The sequence below is a fragment of the Lygodium microphyllum genome, chromosome 28 (genome assembly GCF_053477565.2).
Source record: "Lygodium microphyllum isolate KBCC chromosome 28, Lygodium_microphyllum_v1.1.10, whole genome shotgun sequence".
NCBI lineage: Eukaryota > Viridiplantae > Streptophyta > Polypodiopsida > Schizaeales > Lygodiaceae > Lygodium > Lygodium microphyllum.
The window spans coordinates 69,533,818-69,542,630 of NC_141162.1; positions in this window are offsets into that span (position 1 = coordinate 69,533,818).

Below are 8,813 nucleotides of genomic sequence, written 5' to 3' on the forward strand. Positions count from 1 at the left end.
AAATCCGGAAGTCAAAAAAGGGTGGAGGAAAAAGGAAAAAGGTAGGAGAAGGCACAGGGGACACGGTTGTCAAATCAAATTGGAATTCCGATGCAAAAAGAGCAGGTTCACATGGAAAAATGTCAAAAATACGCATGAAAAAGTCGTGAAAACCCGGAAAATTAATAACGGACAAACCATGTATCGAAATGATGCGGAATAAAAAGAAAAAATGTGAGGGGAAAAGCGCTAGTCAAGGCTATGACGTCAGAGCATGATTCGGAAGCAAGAAAAGCGCGTTCACATGGAAAACCGTCTAAATTGCGTAAAATGCGTCAAAATTTAATAACTCAAAAACCGTGCACCGAAACAGGGGTAGGTAAAAAGGAAAATTGATCAGTTCAATGGGGGAAACAGGGCTATAAGGTTGGATTGGGACTTTGGTGAACGTAGGACGCATTCACATGGCAGGACCGCAAAATCAGGGAATGAAGGAAAACTGCAAGGGAATAGCCCCAAGGGTGGGTGGAACATAACTGGGTGGGTGGGAAGGGACCCCAGGAGGGTAAAAGCAAGGCAAGGCATTCATGCATGAGCAAGATAAGGCATATGCAGATGGGTATGCAATGTAGACGCGCAGGGACGCGTCCCCACACTTAAGACCTTAACGGATAGGGTTAACCGAACAACAGGGACCTAGGACCATGCCACAGACCATCCACTAACTTCCCCACACTTAAAACATGACCGGCACGAAAAAACCAAAGTGTAGGGTTAGAAGAACTTGGCCCATTTCGTCAAGAATCAAGGTTGAGTGTCGATGGCACGTCCAGTGTTGTTGTCGGCGCTAGAGGGACCAAGGCATCTTCTCGGCACACGTTCGTCATGGCAGGGACCACGCGGCAGTACCCAGGGAGGTAGCTGATGGAAGGAATCGCAAAAAATTCGTCGATGATGAGGGATATTGCACTCAACTCACAGTCACTCAAATGAAATGAAAGAACAGTCACTCGCCCCATGACTAATATCATTCAAGGAAGAATGATGGAACCCCATATCTCATACCCGGTTGAGGAATCAACAAGGGGGAATGGTGCAGGAGTATGCCAGGGTGCACAGTTGATGGTGCATTAGTGCATCCAACCCATCTGGCATAAGTGCAAGGAGGAAGGCAAGGGAGCCTTACAGTGCAGTGTACAGAACAGGGTGATGTGTCTTGTGATGACGGTAAAAACCCATCCCGTGGGTGCATAGGGAAACAAGAACATACCTGACTCCAAGTGTCGTAACGTCCCTCAATCTCACCTCTCGGTAATTGATTGAAGAAACTCCAGTCACACTCAACCCACCCTCTGTCTCACTCTCTGTTGATAGATACAGGAGGGCAGCCTTTTCCTGAAACCCATTGATGTAATCCTCACAATCACTTGTGCAAAGGGTGTATGCCTTGTGCGCAGTTGATGGTGCAACAGTGCATCCCGCCCTGTGCCGGCATACAGTGCGAGAAGGAAGGCCAGGGAGCCTTATGGTGCAGTGCACAGAAACAAATCGTGCTTTGTGCTTTGAAAGGCCCATCCCGTGCGTGCAACACTTCATTCACACTTCTTACCTCTCATTCGATTTGAAGGGAAAAGACTGGTCTCTCGCCCCACCCTTTGTCTCACTCTCGGTTGATAGATACAGAGGGGCAGCCTATACTCACTTCCCCATCCGGTTAGGATGAAAGCTCACATCACTCAAGGGGTTGTCGATGAAGATCGCGTCATCAGTTGTTGAGGAGGCGTACCCAGGGAGGTAGCCATCAAATCAAACATTGTGTTGGATAGGAATATGTCGTCCGCTAGAGGACAGGTAGTCACTTTGCAGAAAGACCTAGGACATAGCGTACCAAGGGAGGCAGCTTCGGAATTGGATCCTAGGGATATCAATTAATGAATCCGCTTTCTGGACTGCTGGGTGTTACCACCTTTTCCACAGCCAGCTTCTCGCCCAAGGGTGTTTACCACCTTTTCTTGGAACGAGGCCTGCTATGACAGGGAATTGCTTCCTTTTCTCTCATAACAGATTTGTTTTGTTTTTTTTTTTCTTCTTTTCTTTTTTTTTTCTATTCCCGAGGGTGTTTCCACCTTTTCTCGAAGAATAGGTCGGCATGACAGGGATCTAAGTCCTTTTCTCCCATGACCGATATGTTTTGTTTTTTTTTTCTTTTTCTCTTTTTTTTTCGAATTGAGCAAGGGAATGGTAGAAAGACCATTTGTCAGAACCCACCTCGCCACTGATGCTGGTGGAAAATAGAGGATAAGAGATCAAGGCTAGAAGGGGGGTTTGAGGGGACAGAGGGTTGCGTCCACTTCATCAGGACTGACTGAAGAACGGCTATCAGAAGTAGCATCATAAGAAGTACAGGGCCGTGCCAACGAGGGAAAAGATCAAGTGTCCGTAATTGTCAAGATCCCCAAGGAGGGAAGTACTTCTTCAGGCGATATCCATTGATCAGAAAGGGATCATCAGAGGCATCCAAGGTCTGTACTTGGACAGAGCCATTAGGGTTGACTGCAAGTACCTTATAGGGGCCCATCCACCGCTGTTGGAGCTTGCCAGGAAACTTGCCAAATCGTGAATCATAAGCTAGGACCAAATCACCTTCTTTGAACTCCTTGTGCTTGATGAAGCTGTCATGGTAAGCCTTGCGTCGAGCTTGCGTGGCTTCCATGCACTGTAGAGCCATCCTACGAATTTCGCCCAAACATTCCAAGTGCAGGAGACGGCGTTGCAGTGAATCGTCATCCCCCAAATGCTCTTTGATCGCCACTCTCAAAGAGGGTAGTTCCAGTTCAACAGGAAAAACTGCTTCTGTACCATACACCAGCTGGAAAGGTGTCTGTCCCGTTGCTGCTTTATGAGAGGTTCTGTACGCCCAGAGGGCCTCTGTAAGTCGATCATCCCAATCACGACGATGTGCGGCAATTGTTCTTGTCAGAATCGAGCAGAGGATGCGATTCGTGACTTCGACTTGGCCGTTGGCTCTGGGGTAATAAGGAGTGGACTTGCGATGGCGGATCTTATACAACTCTGTCAACTCTTCCATGACTTTGTTAAGGAAATGAGTGCCTCTATCACTTACCAACTCTAAGGGACTGCCAAAACGGGTGATGATATTCTCGTACATGAACAGGGCCACGCTGTTACCATCATCCCACTTTAGGGCTTTAGCTTCACACCACTTTGTAACATAATCCGTACATACGAGGATGTATCGGTTCTGTTTCCTTCTGGTAGGAGGATCGATTGGACCTACGAAGTCAATGCCCCACTTCTCAAACGGCTTTAAGGGAAGGATAGGTTGCAGTGGCATGGCACTTGTCTTCGTGGGTTTCCCCATTCTTTGACAAGCATCACATCTTTTACAATAATCATAGGAATCTTTGTGGATGGTAGGCCACCAATATCCCGCTAGCAGAGCCTTCCTGGCTGTAGCTTCTCCTGCAAAGTGACCTCCACATGGCTCGTCGTGGCAAGCCTTCAGAACAATCCCAATCTCGTCTCCTGCAACACATCTTCGGAGCACTTCATCTTTGCCTTTCTTGTATAGTGCACCGCCTAGCAAGGTGTAGGGGGCTGATTCTAGCATGAGCTTCTTCCTTTCCCGACTAGAAATACCAGGAGGGTACTGTTGGGTTGCCAGCAGATTGGCAATGTCTGCATACCAGGGAGTTACAGTCTCTACCAAGAATAGGGAAGCATCAGGGAGGTCTGGATCATCCTGTTCCTCGTCTGTAGTTTGTGGGATACGCGACAAATGATCAGCCAGAACATGGGAATGACCAGGCTTAGTAATCACCTCAAAGTCAAACTCCTGGAATAGAAGGAGCCATCTCATCATTCGTCCTTTCACATCTGCTTTGTTCATCAAGAAGGACAGGGCCTCATGATCCACATAAAATTTAAAGTGGGTAGATAGGAGGTAATGGCGAAACTTCTCCAGGGCAAACACCATTGCCAAGCACTCCAGCTCGGTCACTGTATAGTTCCGTTCCCTATCAGTGACTTTTCGGCTTGCATAATAGATCGGTTGATCCAACTTCGAGGAGCCCTTTTGGCAGAGGACAGCACCTAAGCCTTCAATTGATGCATCAGTGTGTACATGGAACTCTTTCGTCCAATCAGGAGGTTGCAGAATGGGTGCCTCTATCAGACACTGCTTCAGAGTGTGGAAGGCTTTGTCACATTCTTCTGTCCAAGTAAACTCTGCATCTTTCCTCAGGAGCTTGTGCAAGGAAGTTGCCTTTGTCGCAAAATGGGCTATGAACCTTCTGTAGTAACCCACATGGCCTAGGAATCCCCTCAACTGTTTGAGGTTGGTGGGTGCTGCCAGAGCTGCAATCTTTTCGATCTTTGCAGGGTCTGTTGATATCCCTTGTGCAGAGACAATGTGGCCCAACAACACTCTAGAAGAGACCCCAAAGATGCATTTGTCGGGGTTGAGGGAAATCCCATACTCCCGGCATCGGTCAAAGCATTGTTCCAGGTGTTCCCAATGTTCACTGATCAAACTATAGACACAGAAGTCATCCAAATATACCTCAATGAAGTCGTGCAGATGATTTTGAAATGCAGCCATCATGACTCGTTGGAAAGTAGCAGGGGCATTGCAGAGCCCAAATGGCATCACTCGGTAAGCGTAGGTCCCCCATTCTGTGGTGAAGGTTGTTTTGGATTGGTCTTCTTCTGCGATTTGGACTTGGTTGTATCCACTGAATCCATCCAGAAGAGAATAAAGTTCATGTCCTGCCACTGTGTCCAACAGTTGGTCGGTGAAAGGGATTGGAAAGTGATCCTTCTTTGTCTTGGAATTAAGCTTTCGAAAATCCACACATATTCGCAATTTGCCATTCTTCTTGGGTACAACCACGATGGGTGAAACCCATTCACTATTTGCCACTGGATAGATGAACTCGGCTTCCAGAAGCTTCAGCAGCTCCGCTTTCACCAATGTGGAATAATTCGGGTTCATTCGCCTCTGTCGTTGCCGTACTGGCTTGGCATCAGGCTCCAAGTCAATATGATGTTGACATATTGTGGGATCAATCCCCTTTAGGTCTTTGTAAGATCACGCAAACACGTCCAAATTTTCTTTCAACAAGTTGTACAAGGTTGACAACTCCTCTTCTGGGAGACTGCTACCCACCTTCAAGTGGCGTTCAGTGCCTTCAGCATCCACAAAGGTTAACTGCCTTTCACCTTCTACTTCACGGATGAAGGTCCCGCGGACTGCTTCTGGGTAGAGATCCGACTCCTTCAAGGGAATGGTATCCTCTTTTGATGTCCCACTAGAACCAATTTCTTCTTTTGGTGGAGACTTAGGTTGCTCTTTAAGATATTGGAATGGGATTAGCGTTGTTTCGGGTTTGGTTTCAAAATTAATTACCTCTTGGCTTGAAGACTCATCTTCTGATAATGACACATCCAGGAACGTCACATAACAGGGACCCTCTGATGCTTGTTGGGTTGGTGGGACTGGTGCTTGTTGGCACGGTGCATCATCATCATCTTTCTTTGGCAAGGATGGGGTAGGACGGCAGGAGCCACACTTAAAAGACGGCTTGCTCTTCTTAATCCATTTCTTATAATGGTTTTGCATATGAGATGATCCATTTACCAGACCAAATGGTACCATCGCCATTCTGTCCCATAGCATGAGCTCATCGGCTTCTGATGCTTCTGGAACTTCTTCCTCAATTGTATCCTCTCCAGGTGGGATAGACCCCTCTGGCTCACTTTCATCATTCTCTTCGTCCATATCATATCCATCCTCTTCTGTCTCTGTCTCTGCTTCTGCTTCTGCTTCTGTTCCTGTTTCTGCTTCTGCTTCTGTAGGAGCTCTGTAACAGAAGAATAGATTCTCTGCCTCCTCTTCTGCCTCTGTCTCTGGCTCTGCTGTGGCCATATAACAGGGAGAGCAGTATATCCATGCTTCTATCTCACTGTCAGAGGTGATTTCAGAAGTCATGCCTGGTTCTGGCAGGAAGTATTCACCCATTGATAATGACTTTGCATCTGTTGGAAGTCGGCTTACAGTATCCACTATTAAGGAATGTGCCATTACTTTCTTGGGAAGGATCTGTTTGACAGCATCTTCGTTTGCTGATGTTCCATCTGTAGCCTCGTTAGGGGAATCAGAAGATAATTCCAAGGAGGTGGATCCATGTCCTTTTTGAGAACCATACAGTTTCAGCACCACTTTGTTGGGTCCTCTACCCAAGATCAAAGTTCCTTTAAACCAATCCGTCCTTGCTCGGGCTTCAAAAAGCCATGGTCTGCCTAGTAACAGAGGATAGGATGTACCATAAGAGTTTGGCTTCACCACCAGATAGGTTAGCCAATAATCTTTTCCAGCCACTGTAGTCTTCACATATGGAAGAATGCCCAAAGGCTTGATTCTACTCTGATCCGCCAGTCTGATGAGCCATTGGGTTGGTTGCACACCTTGTAGGCCTAGATCCTTCATTGTCACATCCGTCATAATGTTCACTGATGAACCACCATCAATTAGTGCATTTGCGATGAAGCAACCTTCTATCCATACGCCAGTCTCTGGAGTACCCGGATCTAGGAAAGCGTTAGCCACGTCCACTTCTTTGACAGGCTCTGGAGCCTTGTTGGACTTTGTTGCTGTTGAGGGAGCAATCCTTAAACCACGTCTTCTTGTCAGTATACTTTTGAATCTTTTTCGGCAACTGGGAGACAACAACAATAATTGTCGGAATGTGAGGTTTGGTTTAAAGGTATCTAGATCTCTAACTAGATCGTATTCCTTAATAGGATCCACTGGCTTCTCTAACCGATTAGGGAATGGGGCAACACCCATTTTCATTTTCCCTCTTTCTTCCAACAGAGGAATTACATGAGCTTCTTCTGCCACTCGTGGCACTTCCTCCTCTTCTGTATCCTGGACCTCTGGTCCTGTCTCTGTAACTGTCTCTGTAACTCTCTGTGGCACTGTAGTGCTCTGTACGGCACTGTTAGGCTCTGTTCTGTTCTGTTCTTCTGGTGGAAGATTGAACTTCACTGTTCTGGCAGGAGGGTTATTTTCTTTCTGGATAGGCGGTTCCTTCTGCTTTGCACGCGTGATGGCAGCAACTTCCAATTCCACTAAATTGGAGGTAGGCTCTTGGGCCTTGGCTGGACTATTAGTAGCACTGTTTTTCACTGGGGCTGGACTTGGACAGTCTTTTGCAGTATGGCCTTCTCCTTTGCATCGACTGCATAAGGGCTTGTAATCCACTGACCTTCGAGGATTTGGACAATTTGGTGAGATGTGTCCCTTTTCTCCGCATCTGTAACACTCCACTTCTGATCTCTGACCACCGCTAGACTGTCTTCCTCTGTAACTTTGAGAGGGAAATCTTCTGGGTCCGAAATTAGGACCAAACTCTCTAGGCTTGGGTCCAATATCTTGTGTTGTCATTTTGGATTCCAGCAAGTTAAATCTTGCGTCTTCTTCCTTTATTCTCCTATCATGCATCTCCTTCAGAGAGCAAATGTCCTCTGTATGATTCTTCCGCAAACAGTAGGAACAGAAGGCTCCAGGGATGGTTGGTTTCCGTGTACATTCAGTGGCTAAATGGCCTGCTTGATGACACTTACCACACCAAGTATTTGACCGCATCACATCTCTTCCTGCTCCTGCAACGTTGGATATGCTAGCGGTATTCACTTTCAGCGTCTGTAGTTGTTCTGTAATCACATCCATCAACTCCTTTTTGATGTTTGCAACTGAGTTGGATAAATAATCCTTCAATCTTTCTCCTCCGGACGTACTGGCAGGAGGGTTTTGAGGAGTCTCTGTAATTACTGCATAAACGGGTTGGGCTGGTACAGAGGGGTCTCTGTTCTGGTTCTGATTCAGTGCTCCTGTTTGAACTGTTGGCTGTTGACTCCAGTTGGTAGGGTTCCACTGTTGCTGTTGATTTGGCATTGAGGAAATTGGTTGAGACCATGGTCGTTGTGGTGGAACCACCATTTGAGGCATGGATTGTGGCCACTGTGGATTTGGTGCACTGTACTGTGATACCGGGGGCATCTGTTGGTAGGGGTAGGGAACAGTCCCTGGAACTCCATTTGGTGGGTACATCATTCCTGGCACCAGAGGAGGTAGGACTCCTCTTCCTGTATTCATCGCCAATCTAGCTTCCACTTCATCGTACAGTCTGGCACCTTCTGTTGCAGCTTGCACGGTGACTGGTCTTTGTAGCTCCACAAACTTACGGACTTCTGGTTGTAATCCTCTGAGAAACACTCCCTTCTGAATGCCATCATCTAGATTATGGTTAGTCCATCTCTTCAGGATGGATTCCATTCTTGAGACATAAGCTTCTACTCTTTCTCCAGAGGACTGACTTAGGTTCATAAATTCCTCTCTCATCCGCTCTTCAAAACCTTCACGCTTGAATTTAGTGAGGAAGGCCAACTTCAGGTCGTCCCATGTGCCAAAAGTTCCTGCTGCTTGTCTCTCATACCACTGAAACGCCGCGCCCTTGAAAGTGGCGGGGAATATTGCTAACCAATGCTCAGGGGTTCTGGCATTGTTAGCCACACATGCTACCATAAACTCTGCTACATGAAGATCGGGGTCTTCATTGTACTCTCCCTTAAAAACTGGCAATGGGACTACATTCGCTGGTCTGTCATCAATATTTCCAGGACGGATCTGGCTTGGAAGTGGACCTCTAGCAGGAGGAGGAAGGGCTTGATGTGCCATTGGGACTTCTGTAAAGAGTTCCGCAAGGGCGTCAAAGGCGGCTTCTGCTGCGAGCTCGCTCTCGGCTCTGATT